Source organism: Dromaius novaehollandiae, chromosome 3, assembly GCF_036370855.1.
Source record: "Dromaius novaehollandiae isolate bDroNov1 chromosome 3, bDroNov1.hap1, whole genome shotgun sequence".
NCBI lineage: Eukaryota > Metazoa > Chordata > Aves > Casuariiformes > Dromaiidae > Dromaius > Dromaius novaehollandiae.
In genome coordinates, this window is record NC_088100.1 from 76,129,288 (window position 1) to 76,143,902 (window position 14,615).

The following is a 14,615-nucleotide window of genomic DNA, read 5'->3' on the forward strand; positions in this document are numbered from 1 at the left end:
AAAAGAACCTGGTCAGAGAGACTCTGACAATTGTATGAAGAAATGTGGCTCAAACTCCACAGTGTGCTGTATTTCAATTTGTAATATTGTAATAGTTTTTCACTAGTAGTATACAATATTAACATGACGTATATAAAAACCAAAGTTTTTATTGCAGAGTTTTTAGATAGAAATGGTTCCTAACATGAACCAGAAGCAAAGTACAGGACATAAGCTTTTACCGGAAACTTGAAAAGAGGTAAAACATCAAATAAAGCAAAGAGGAAATGAATAGTATTTTACAGGAAAAACACTTTAGGAACAGAAATCCTTCACAGGAGGTGAGGTAAGACTATGTATGATAAAACTGCAAATGGGAGGTTGGCTCAAATATAAATGTGACCAGCTAGGACAGCTAAACTGGACTTTGTGAGGACCACTCAGTGCCTTTGGCCTCTCACACCAGCCACTGGACCTCTATAGAGAGGGTGTTTTCTTCAAAAAGATGGGCAAAACAATTCAGCTTCTAGACAGAGGTGTGGAATTCAGTTTGGGAACAAGACACCTAAATGTCAGTGCTATATACAAGCACCTATGGGCATGCTAGGTGAGAAATTCCCACTATAGTCAGTACATTCAGGGGAACCTGAATGAGAGCTGATCAGCCTCTAGCTATCTCCATTAGGGTGAGCTGAATCACCTTTAGACTCCATGGTCCACATGGACTAAATCTCCACTGATGACAACAGGAGCTAACATACCTACCACACAAGCAGATACCTACATGATGACACCTAAATGTGGGTATCCCAACCTTGAAAGGATACCATTCCTGGAGATGCAGAGGGGGAACACTTACAACAAGTTAGGACAAACAGTTTTACTTATGCGCAGGCCTAAATCCAGAAAACCCTTCCACCATAGCAAGGAGGAGCAGTGGCTCCCAAAATCCTGCTCAAAACCAAAACACTGGAGGTGGAAAATAAAACAAGTAATACAGTAAATATCACATATGTATGTGAAATGTGTCTCCACTGCAGGAACTAAGTGATAAACCCAATGGCTTTCCTAACTTCAGCAAACTTTTAATAGACAGACCTTAACTATCAATTCCAAAGTAATGACTACACCCTCTTTAACAGAGTTCTATGCTCTGTGTTATGCAATACGGCTTGCTTATCTCTGCTCTTTTAGGAGTATTATCAACCGCAAGGATCAAAAAAAGGCAAAATAAAAAAGAGAGATGAGTCAAGCTGAAAGAACAGTGAGATTCAGATCCAAATGCTGAACTATGTTATTCCTTTTATTTGCCTGTAGGCAAACATGGGTAAACGGGTTAATTGCTAAAGTTTTTTCAGCAACTAGAAAGACAGAGAATTATTTAAAAAATGAAGGCAGGAATTCTCACATATTCACCATGCTCCAGGAGACAGGTATTAAAATACAACATCAAATACAACAGGACTTGTGATAAAATCGTAAGAGTTAGCAATACTGCTACAGCTTCTATAATTCCTCCCAGATGATGCTTTGAAAACCCACTGGAACAGTAAATCACCAAGCCTTCAATGTGAGATTATAACTGCAAAATGTAATCAATAATAATTTCAGATATGGTATATAAGCATTTACTCTTCCATGAAAATACACTTCAGAGTCACATATACTATAGAATCTATGGCAATGTATTGGTATCTGTAAAAATATAATCTGTGTTTTAAGGATTTTGTTGAATAAAGCAGCTTAAAAACTGAATTAAATAAAACCTCCCCATTACTAATCCTTATTAGTTGCCCGCTTGCTGTTCTGAATGTAACAAACAATAATTTTAAAAAGACAGCTGTAAGGCAAAATGAGAATGTGATCTGTACCATGTTAGCTCTGGATGATCCCAAAATCATTATAGAGAGCTGGAAGTGCAGTTATCTTATCCCTACTGGGTAACAGTCCCCACGGTTCACTAGTTAAACATCATCTTAAGAAAAATACCCCAAAGATTTCTTCCTGAAATGCAGATGTAAACAGATTGGCTTATGGTTTTAAAGGATCTCTCTCTTTCAGAGAGAGATTTGTTCATTTTTATTGCTGCAGTCTCTGAGTATTTTTTTAAGTTTAGGGGAAAGCTCCCCGGATCTAAATGTGCACCTTTCTATCCTTGTTTTCAAAGCAAAGATACAGCTTCTGTGTGAGGAGAGATCCACAAGAGAAACCCATCAAAAGCTGAGTATCTTAAAAACCTTGACCAGAAATGAAAATGGTGTTATTAACACTGCCACTTAAACTTGTATGAAACCAAGAGTAACAGCACTGAATTATGCAAATCAACTACTATCAGTTACCAACGGAAATTACTTGTGATGTCAATCTTTCTTCTTAATATATTACAACTGTTTGAAATCAAACTATATTCTCCAGAAAGAGCGTAGCCATACATGTACACATTCAAATAGTGACTTAATGAAAAATATTACTGTTAAAATGTGTTCTTTTTTAACACTATCATCGGGCTTGCAGGAAATGCATATAAACTACATATATATTTCTGATCACATCACAAAACACACAAGCTTAGCCCTCACAGATATTACAAAGTCTGTTAATTTTGCAGCCTGCAGTATCCCCGTCATAAGGCTTTGAGAAACTCAATCTGCATGCAATGCAGATTTATCCAAATTAATTTGCATTAGAACAGTCACTACACTCCAACATTTGCAGACTTTGTATCAAGACAAAGTGCTTCTTCTGGTTTAAGAGACCTATAAAAGTTATGTTCCTGAGATCAGTTAAGACTACGATATTGTAGAGATTATGTTCATAATGTCTGGGTGGAGCTAGTACATGTTCATTTAGGATAATCTCAAGCGTTATTAATAGAAGCCTTGCTTGAACCAAGCACAATTTAATTTAGAAAGAAAGGAATACTATGAAAGTGAAATTTTTTGACATATATTGTAACAGCAGCCCTTACTCAATCTAACATAACAATTTAGTAATGTAAATCTGATGTATATTTTAGAAAGTATTTCATAGGTTCCATTTACACAATGTATTTGCCTGAATTAGAGGCTTCATGAGAATAATCTATGAGAAAAATGTTTCTCACAGCAAGAGATAAATTAGTCCTTTTCATTTGCCAATTAGGAATGTACCCACTTTTAAAAATTGAAAATTCAACATTACAATGCATCGCAGAAAATTTCCATAATAAGTCACTTGCTCCTGTGCTCTGATTCCTTTTCATTAGAAATTTATCGGTATGCATTTACTTAAATGAAAAAGAAAAGAGATTTAACCTAAATGTTTCTGCATCCTGTTTTTACCATGGCATAACTGCGTGGTGCAACAATGATGCTGTTGGAAATGCTATCTATCTGGTCTGTACACTCTTTCCTTCTTCTCCTAACTGAGAAGCAACAAGACACAAATATTCTTAGATACACTGCGACAGTATACTGGTTAAATAGAGAAAGATATGATAACTGATCTTGTTTAGATAAAAACCCCACTGGGAAATAAATTGTTCTAGTATATCCCAAAATCTCAGGACACTTGTTACTGATGCACTGAGAGCGAGTCCAATGGCTATGAAGGTGAGGGGCTATTTAACATAATGAATTATTTGAAGACTTAACAGTGGATTAACCAATATATCTTTCAATGCCTATTTACGACAAACTTGGGCCAATTTTTTCTTCTCTTGGTCTTTATCCTTTAGATTTTAAAAGAAGGTTGACTGAGTAAAGTTTAAACAGCATATCACATATATCAGTCCTTTTTTTTTTCTTTTTAAGAAAATGTGAGTAGCCACAGTCTGAAGCGCTTTGGAGACAGGAATATATCTAAAGCCTGTAGAAATTTCTCAAAAACATGTTGGACAAATCTGTGAAAACCCCTCGAGGTCATTCCTAGGTGACAGTTGGATTTTTCTCACCTTCATTTCAAAATCTTAACCAAACAATAATAAAAACCCTTAGCAGACGTCTGTAAGGCTGACTTGCTGGGATTACCATGAAGCAAAAATAGCCGTTTGGGATTCATTGCTGTGCAGTAAATAAATCTAAATGAAAATAGCTATATTACAGCCTTTAACCCCACCCACAATTGCAATATTTATCATAACACACTTCTGCATTTCCAATACATTTTTCTACATTGGCAATCTTTCTGTACTTCAAAAAGCTTTCTATATAAGTACCATGAAATCATTTTCACTTATATATGGAACCATATGCTATTCCAAAACGAATCTTTGCTAACTTACAGGTCAGATCGATTCAAGAAAAGATGAATCCCTGAATAAAAAGTGTAAAAAAAATCAAATTACGGAAAATACAAACTTAGACTACATAGACACTACAGGCACTATCCTACTTCATAAACACTTGAAGTAATTAAACAGAAATGCTGTCCTTGAGCAGCACTCAATCAATTTTGGCTCTACCCTTGCAGCAGAACAAAATTACAATGCCTAAACAAGCCAAACCATCCATCCATCACACAGCTTCCTCACTGAACTGTGTGTAGGAAGAGTATAGTCTTCTAATTCATACAAAGCTGGTGCCACATCTGGTTTTCCTCACTGTTGCATACAGTTCACAGTCCTATTCAATACTATCCAAAAAGTGCCTTCTGTTTATTATGTTTCAAATGCATTGTTTTTTTACCATAAAAAATACTCCCTAGTACTTTCATTTGGAGTAGATCACTAAGTTTTTTAAAAAACATGCTACTCTATATAAAATACAAATATCTAAAATATATAAAATATTCACATTAATTTCTATTTTAAAGCTGAGGTAGTCTAGAACAAAGAATAGCAACACATCCTGCCATTTAATGAGCAATATGCCGTTACCAGGAAATGTAAACAGTGACCCAGCAACTGCAGACAGCAACTGGTGAGCAACAAGACAGGCAGCTAACTATTTAGGCAAAGGCTAGACATGTGAAGCTGGAATCAAGCCCTTGCAAGAGAAGAGAAAAAAGGTAAGCTACTAAGGAAGAAAACACACTGATTTGATACTACAGAGAAGAATCCATCTTTCAGGCACTTTTAGGAATAAATAAAATGTACATCCCTGCTTTTCCCTTCCTGGATAATGAAAAACAATTCTTTACATAGACTGTGTCAACTGAACAAAACAATATACATAAATACAGTATTTGCAAAAAGCTAACACATTAAACACATTCAAACAACAAAAATATTCTGGTTTTGTGTCTTTGATCACTTGCCACACAGCACATCAAAGGTCATGCAGTGAAGGTTATGAACAACACGAGACATCTGTGTGTGAGCTTAAATTTGCTGGCTGCGCTCTTGCACCAAACTGTATTCTGACTGACAGCTGTTAACTTAAAGGGGCATTGGCAAGTGAAAACTGACCTACTTTCTCCTCTTATATGTTATATGTTTTCCTCCAAAATGTGCTTTCATGTTTCTTATACCAATCGGAAAGCAGTGCCAAAAGGCCAGAACCCAGGAACAGCCTGACAGTAACGAACCAGAATGCAAGGGGAAAAGACAGGCACAATTAAAATTAGTACACATGATGGCAGGTTCATGAGCTGTGCTCCTCTGAGCTCCTACCAGCTCTGCTGTTAAATTTCTTCTCATGTGATGGAAGTGACACACATATTGCCTGTACAGCCTGTGGTCACTGACCCTGGCAACAGCAACTGCCACCCGATGACACAGGCAAGGGAATGGCATGTTACATGTGCTGGTATATTCATACTAGTACCCTACATTAAATAGTGCTATGCCTGCTTGTTCAGACACTTCTGGTACACACGATAACCACACTTGGCCCTGACAGCTGAATCTTACGATATCAAGGAATGGACAGTGATTTAGGCTGGAGAAGAAACCTTTCCTGTAATCTATCAGACTAGTTGTCAACATTACTTCTCTGCACAGCAAACAGCTGATAAATCGGTCATGCTTTGTAAGAAGGTAAGTAGAACCTGCTCATTTTCCTTCAATGGTGATTTAAAAACCTCATCTCTGCTGGAAAGAAAAGGAAAAGACCTGGGTAACAGAAGGAAAAGATGACAAATGTGAACGAGCTCAGGAGCTGCCCTAACCCAAAGCCTGATGCCAGTTGATGGTGGGAATATGAGAACAACCAAAAGGACAGCGTACATGGACAATGTCTTTATTTTTTGCAGAGCAGGGAGAGTTTTGTATGGATGTTCTTCTTCAAGGCTCAAGGACCCTTGGACATTGCCCTGCTCTGCTTCTCCCAGCAAGCTCCTGGGAGCTCAAGGACTGCCCTGGCAACAGACTCACCATGTTTTTTACATGCATACACAACTGTGCTCAGCAGCACACCAGAAATGCTGTCATGTGCATAATCCTTTTCATTCCCGGGACTCTGGGAGGGACTGAGATGGTTGCACATGGCATGTTTTCACTGGCTAAATTTCAGTTTCTTCTTTCCAGTCCACTTAGAAAATACCCCACGGTACCCTCATATCTTTAGACTTTGTCACTTTAACATGTATGAAAGAAAAGAAGAAGACTGGAAAACAAAATAAGGTAGAGAATAGGAGGGTGGGGGAGAGAAAGATGTTGAGCGGGAGCAGGAGATGGAAGTGCTAAATTAAATGCGTTTGCTCCTACAGAGTCATCTTTCACCACCTTGACATTATGTTTTATGTTTTTCTCATCTTTCTTTTAAAATATGAATATTCAGTTTAAGTGTTCATCCAAACAATAACTCGAGGGTGCTTCCCATTAAATGAGTCAACAGTCTCAAACAAAGATCTTATAAACAAAAACACCCTCAAGTTATTGCTATAATAAACAGATTCCTTTTTGAAAACCGCTATCCAGAAGCCGGTAACTTTTTTTCCCCCAACTCCCCAACTCCTCAATATCATTATAATTTAGAGAGGATATTTTGCCCGTTCCTCCTCAAGGCAGATACCTTAGCAGCAATGCCAAGGCACAGTTTATCTGGGGACCTCTTCTACGCGAGCGACGCCAGGCCGCAGCGATGGCGGCAGCTCCTGGCGGGGCTGGGCTGGGCCTGGCCGCCAGGGACTGTCCTGCTGTCCTGAGGGCGCAGGGCCCCGAGGCAGCCGGGGCAGCCCCAGGGGGTGGTGGGCATCACCACGGGGCCAGGGCCGGGGCTGGGCAGGGGCAAGGCTGCGGTGGTGCTGGATCCAGCACTGCTGAGGCATCGCGGAGCAGCGACTGACGGCCTCGGGCTGGGGAGGGAGGCCCGGGGAGGCCTCGGGGCCCTGACAAGGGAAAAAGAGTGAGGCCGGGGCTAGCAAATCTCATTGAACTGGCTGTAATTTAGTCCACCAAGCAGTGAGTTCCTCTCAATGGTCTGAGGAAAACAGCTTGCAAGGCCCGCCAGAAGAGTGCACTAGTAGTGCGAACGGCTTGTTGATGTGCTTCCTCCGCACTGAATATAACCACTACCGTAAGAACATCCATACTGTGATTGTTTTCTTTTTTTCTTGTTATCTTAGGTTTACAGCCCTTGTCACAAGAATAAGGATGGGATTTTAATGCCCACCATACTCTCAGCTGTATGTCTCAATTGCTTCGTTTGCCCCCTCCATTGGTTTTTCCTACACGTCAACATAGAAGAATAAATGCAATCACCTAGGCAACCAGAAAAAAATTAAGGAGTGAAAATGAGGCGAATTATCACAAAGTTTAGGAAGTATCAATTTTTAGTTTGTACTAGGGCCAATATCATAAATTGGTGTGCAGAAAATTCTGAAGGTTTATGGAGGTTAAGCTCACCTCAGAGGAGGACTCTGGCAGTGCACCAAATAATTTTATGTGCCTCTTCCCTAGTTAATCCCTGCCTGCATTTTCAGAAGTTGCCGTACTGCCTACTCAGAGGCTGGCTGCTCCTCTTTGTTCCTGTTCTTTCAAAAAAATCACAGTAAATATTTGCACTTAGGCAATCTACTGCTGTTTGTACAGGAGTATTCAAGAATAATCTTCTCTCATTTGTCCCTCTGATCTAATATCCTGTGTAACACTCACAAAAACTGACATTCGTGCAAATAATATGACTTTGCATTTCTATAGAACCTGTCACTTCCCAATTTTGATTCCCAAATGATGCACAGAATACAATGAAAGACGGTCACAAATGGGCATCTGTGAGATTTATCCCTCTTCTAAATTTATAGGATATTGTAGGGATGGAAGCCAGAGTATTCACAATATTGTCTTAGAATACCATCTCTGACAATCATGTGGAAGCTGTTTGTCGTGCTAGGATGGAGTGCTTTGTGAAAAGAAGACGTATTGCAAGAAAAAAATTGCAGTTTAAAGCTTCTGTCCTTTGAGAAGACCTAGTTTTTAGTTAATTAAATAGTGATGTACTATACGTATAAATGTCATAGAACTTAAGTGAAGACACTGGAAAAAGAGAGTGCATGGATGGACAGGTATCTTGGGAACCCTTATTCATACTTCATTTTTTGCCCATTTTCCCCCTTTTGTTTTACTTCCTACCTCACACCTAGCAAGTTATGCGGCCCGACACATGGGGAGGGAAAGGAGACCTTTCCCTCCGACCTTACCTACTCCTTGTCCTGATTGACACATATGCTCAAAGAAAAGGATGCAGCAAGCAAGCTCTGCAATTTCCCTAGTGGGGATGTGACAGCTATGAAATTGTCAGCATTAATGAATAGTTTTGATATCTGTCTACGGCTTTCCCAGAAAACATGGATCATTCCCACAGAGAATATTCATATTTACTCTTCTGTTATATTTTCTCTCTCTATAAAAGGAAGTGATCTGGCCTCAGGAGAGAAGACAGGTTATACGCAGAAACTTAATGTGTGTCCCAGTGTGAGAGAAGAACATGTATCCAATGTGTGAGAAAAGGTCAGAAAGACAAATAACTATTAAAACCTTCAGGAATGTAAACAAGCACTTATTTAAAGTAAGTTTTTCTCTGCCTTCTGTTTCCTTTTGACAACTCCCTCAATGCACCATACTTACTGCATAAGAGCTAGGACTGGGATTATAGTCTAGCTATCAAGAAAAAAAGGAAGGAATAAAATGAACAAGGAAACAGAACGGAAAACAAAGAAAAAATGCTAATAACATAATCAAGCTCACTTAACAGCCGAAATAAAATCATAGGTAACAACATTGCTTTGCTTCATGGTCTGCCTATACTCACTGGCTGATCAAACTGTAAACAGTACAGAAATTTTCCATTACAAATGGCGGATTTCTTCCATTACAATGCCAAAGAGAGCATATTCATACAGGTGGACCTGACAATTAGCTCAGTCTCAAGGATCTGTGTGCCACTAAAATGTGCTCAAGAACATATTCAGACTCTGTGACAATGCCCTTCTGCTCCTTGTTCTGTTCAGGGAACAAAGAGAGAAAGGTTATTTCTCAAAATATAATAACAAAACAAACAAGCCCTCCTGAATTCAAACTGTAGGACAAGGTAATGAAAATGTCCCAAAAGAAATGTTTCTGAAGCCCCCACATTTTCTCTGATCAAATTATAGAACAGGGCATGAAATAAATGGCAACCCATCTTATTTAAAATGGAATTTAGCAAAGATGATTGAAAATTTGATAACTCATCACTCTCTTCAATTTTGCTTTTAAGTAAAACATTCACATCATTGTACCTTTTCTAATCAGTTGAGATATCACATAGGACAATTGTGCTCTAAGCTATGGTATTTTTTATTCGTATTTGTTCTTTGTTGACTACTTTTCTAACTACCCTGATGAGTTTGATTTTTGACATATATCAGTTCTGACTTTCAACAACAACCAAAAATAAATTCACTCCCATAAGCTTTTGAAAATTAGGGTTGTTTAAAAGAGACAGGGACCTGCACCTACTTCCTATTTTTCAAAAGATAACAGGACATAAGGGAGTGGTTTGATTGCAGTTCTGTTTTTAATTCAGATGCCTTGTAGAAATAACTTTTGGGATTAAGATTGTGTGTGGTTGAAAATACACTTCATTTTTTTAGCATTAAATGAACAAGAGGAAAGTGCATTAGCTAGACTGTAGTCTGCAGAGTCTATCAGTTAAAATAGGGGAAAAAATGGAATGCAGAAATTCAGATTCCCAAGCCTCAAACCTCTGTGCTGCATTACTTACCTTAATACAGAGACCCCTTAGAGATGCTAAAGAAAAAGATATTTTTAAATTAGGGAGTCTCAGTTCTTTGCTCATTTCAAAAAATCTGAAAGGTCGCATAGTATAAGATTCCATTCATAGAGTGCACAACAGGAACTTCTATAGGATGTTACCTTTCCTGTCTTAAGTAATGCTTATAATGTCTCATGTAAAGCACGGTTTGATTATGCTGTTAACAAGCTTACATGTAACAATGTTCTTAAAGGAAATGTCAGTGGATGTTTTCTATGTAATTTTAAAATAAATCCAATAAATCTGTTTTCTACTGTATATATTATTTTTCCCCAAAAGTCTAGGCTACTTCTCCCATGAAGACGGTAACTTTTCTGGTGACAATGAAGAAAGCCTTGAAATTTAGTGATGAGAGATGGAGGGCATAGAAAACATTGTTATCAAAGTAGGGTTAGTAAGAATACCAACTTGCTTACAGTCATACATCCTGCTCTCACTGTCATTCTCATGTCTTTGAAGGTAGTTCATACATAAAATTTGTATTTTCTTCAAGAGGGAGAGTGCTGTATTATGCTCCTCCCCACTCATTTCTATGGAGATAAACATAGCATGCACTTCGATTAGCACCAAAGCAAAGACTGAACCTGGTAGAAAACCTACTGTGACTTCTGCTCCAAAGACACTAAAGGAATTTGGCTGCAGACCGCAAAGGAGCAGCTACTTACACAGCAGCATAGACCTATGCAGTGCATTGGCAGGGCAGTTACCAAAATGATTAAAAGAGAAGTTGAGACTTGTCACTTCTTTCCAAGGTCTCATTCTGTTCCCATTATAATCAATAGCTAAAATCCCAGTGACTTCAGCTGACCAAAATGTGGCCTTACACTTTCTTGAATGACCACAAAGTATAGTTCATTGTGAAAAATAATAATATCTAACATTGACAGCAGCAGACCAGGTGTTGTAAGCATACCTAAAAGATTTAATTGCACAGCAACTGCATACAGAAAATTTTACTTGTAAATCTGTTTAATTTTACCTGGAAACATTCTGTTATTAGCATCCACTGGACATACTCATATTTTTAAGAGGAATAAGACAGAAGATCAGTTTTGAAATAAAATTAACTGAAGAAAGTTTTACCAAGATTTCTCTGCCTGTCAGAATGGAACCTTTCCCTTCCCCACTCCAAATAATACAATCAACATCTTGCTCATACCACTTACTCAAGAGTTTTCGGGACAAGACAAGGCAAGTGAATCTCACTACTGTCCTCTGCCGGACCTGATTCAGAGTTCAAATTCAGAGAAAGCAGAAGTTCATCCACCAGGCAAAAACTGAAAATGCAGCAAGGTACCATTTTTAAGACACTCAGGCTATGAACTATTGCAGGCTTCCTAAAATTTACACCTTCAGCTGCCTATGTACTGGAGCTCACTCTGCCTCATTCCACCTTTGTGGGAACCTCATAATCCTCTGGCAATGTGCAGACTGGGAAGAAAAGGAAAAAAAGAAAACAGAACAAATATAATCCTTGAAATCACAGCTCCTACTCAGCAATCCGAATATTTAAAGAATTCAAAGCACTTTCAGAAACTGCCAAAGCTTCTGAAAGCAGCACTGGTCCCAAAAAGATGGTTCAGGCTGATTCTTATCAAAACTGGTTCACACATCCCTAATTATATAATGTGCCAATTATGTTTCCCATTCTCTCTCATATTAGCTAGCCTCACAGTGATATGTTCAGTCATGCATGATTCATCAGGTTTGCCTTCTCTTTCTAAACAAGAGCTGTGGAGGAGAGCAGCCCTTAAACCCTAGCCTCGTTTATTAAAGTGTGAGAAGACAATGACATTTCCGCTGTCGTGTGGCAGGAAAAACTCTGCAGCCCTCTAGCATTTTAAATAACCATGCTATATGTGATCGTTTGAGGACTGAAGCAGTGCAGGTTTTATAAATAGTGCCTGCACAGGGTTTCTGCATACTTGCGCAAAGGACCTCTTTTTTGAGCGTTGGCCTCACTACAGACAGCCTTGTTACAAGAGGTGAAGTTTATCGGATTAGAAGCAACACTGTTAGTATTCAGGACACATTTCTAAGTGCATATGACATGTCAGCTGCTTACATATCTTCCAATTCTGCTTCACATATTCCTTTTAAAGTTAAACATGAAGTGACAGAAGTGTAGAAATATCTGTGTCCTGCACTCTGTGAACATAACAGCTGAAAAAAACACCTTGACATGTCAGCTGACGATAGAAAAAAATCCCTAGCTTCTGCTGAGATGTTCTGATTTTCCTAACATCAGCTACTTGTAACAGAGGAGGACTGAAAATACATAATCATGAACTCCATAATTAAAACATATGGATAGAAAGCATAAGGAATTTTGTCTGCATGCCCCCAAACACGCTTTTAGTCTTCACCCCCTTTCTGTGTCTCTAGAACACCTACCTATTCTACTTTACAGAGGCATCCCACAGAGATCTAAAAATAGGGCTAGCTATTTGTTTATTTCACGTATTTGTAGCTATTTTCTCTTAAAAGATATTTTCCTGCATCTTTCCTTGACAGATGCAAGGCTTTCAGGAGATAGTTCTCCCACCGTTTAAGCAAACAGAACACTACCTGCAGCAACTCTTTTTCCTTCAGAATGAATTCTTTATCCTACACCATATCCTTATTTTTTTTATGATTTCTACTTTGTTCTTCCATCTCTGTCCTTGAGACTCCTCCTCCTACATCTCTTTAGTTATACCCTCAGCTGTTATTTTCAAACCAAGGCCAACTTGATCACCCTGAGGTCCTGTGGGACTGGGAATCTGGCTCAACCAAAGGAGGATGACACTTCCATGTAATTGATGCTACATTACATTTTTCCTATTAATTGATTCTGCGTTCTCTATTTATGATAGAAACCTCAATTTCTAGAAACACAGGCATACCAGGTACAGACTTAGTTTATGATAAACACACCGCACTGCTGTGCCAAAGGATTTCTTCGTAGCATTATTCACATCTTAATTTTATATCCAATTAACTACAAAGAAACTTTCAACCTTTTAATATCCAATACTTGAGAAGTTATATAATGAAATAAGGTCTTTCATTTATTTAATAGTTGGATGATTGGGTTGGTCATGCTTTAAATACACTCTCTCAGAGGGAAAAAAAAGAAAAAAGAAAAAAGAGCTGGGTCTTTAAAAGCCACACATCCTGTCACATGACCTTCAAAATCCTGCACATGCAGTGAACTGCATGGGAGACACTTGTTACGTACCTTGAAAGGTGAAGAGCTTCAGCAACCTTGTCAAGATTTCTATCTGTACTCGGAGTATGAGGCCTAATTTTAATCTTGCTTACTTCTGCATTAATCTGGACTGACTGCACAGAAGCAAGTAAAAATGGTCAACTGTAAAACCAGTGGGAGATCAAAATTTTGTGGCAAATCAGGTACCAGCAACTTTCTAGCAGTGCTTCTGAGACAATGGGTCATGGTCCCAATAGAGGTCACAAAGATCAAAAATGTCATAATAATTATAATAAAAAATAAAAGAAAGTTCTTAGAACACTCTTAAGGAGACCAAATCCTTCAAAATCAGGTGTTGTATTTAACGACAGTGCACATTTTTAAGATAAGTGTAAGAAGAAAGGGAATCTATTACAAAAATACTTGTCTTTGAATTGGGGAAACAGGCCACCTGAAAAGGTTGAGAAATTCATCTCTAGCCATTTTATTCAATTTACTTTTTTTTCTCTCATTATTTGCTATAATTATTTCTACAACCAGCTGATATGATAAAATCCTTATCTGTCATGGATATTTCAAAGCCAGAAAAGTCCAGCTGAAATAGACAGAGGTAACATGCCTGCTTCTGAGAAGAAAGTGCCTCCAAAGGTTATCTGAAGTTAATGTCAATGCTACACAGTAGAGATGACATCTAATCATACTGGAAACCATGTGTAGTGCAATAAATTTCAAAATGAAATGTATGAATGAGATTAGCATATAGTTGAACAACCCCCCCCCCACACACACAAAATTAGCACAAATTACTGTATTTTTTAATGGTAATGAAGAGTTGCATCACTCAGCCTATAAAAGGTGAACTAATTCTAAAAATTGCAGCCTGTAATTGAAAAGTGTGCATGCTCTGGACAATGTACATTATAAACAGAAAAATATATGGGAGAGGATTATTTTATTTTGTTCATGTTGGGGGTCATATAACATACAATAACTTCAGCAAGTACAAACAGGATCCTTTCCCTCGCACAAGAAATAAAAATGCTTGCAGGGCTCCTCTGTACCCTTGTTTAATCTGTGACACTGCGATTGGAATTTGTCACTCTAGGAGCTACATCTGATGTTACAGCCTGAAGCAGAGCTAAACCAAAATAAACAATCTGCTCCATTCTGCTTAGACTAATACGACAGTGATGTAAGCCCCGGCACAGTGGAAAATCCATAAATGGGCTGCCACACAGCACATATACATATAAAAACACAAACACTGCTCA

At 38.3% G+C, this 14,615-nt stretch overlaps 1 protein-coding gene across 2 annotated transcripts in view; it reads right to left on the reverse strand.

The window, feature by feature from the left end:
* Positions 1-14,615, reverse strand: part of PRKN (parkin RBR E3 ubiquitin protein ligase) — an 812,113-nt gene that overhangs the window by 295,917 nt on the left and 501,581 nt on the right. The gene's annotated exons all lie outside the window — the stretch shown is intronic.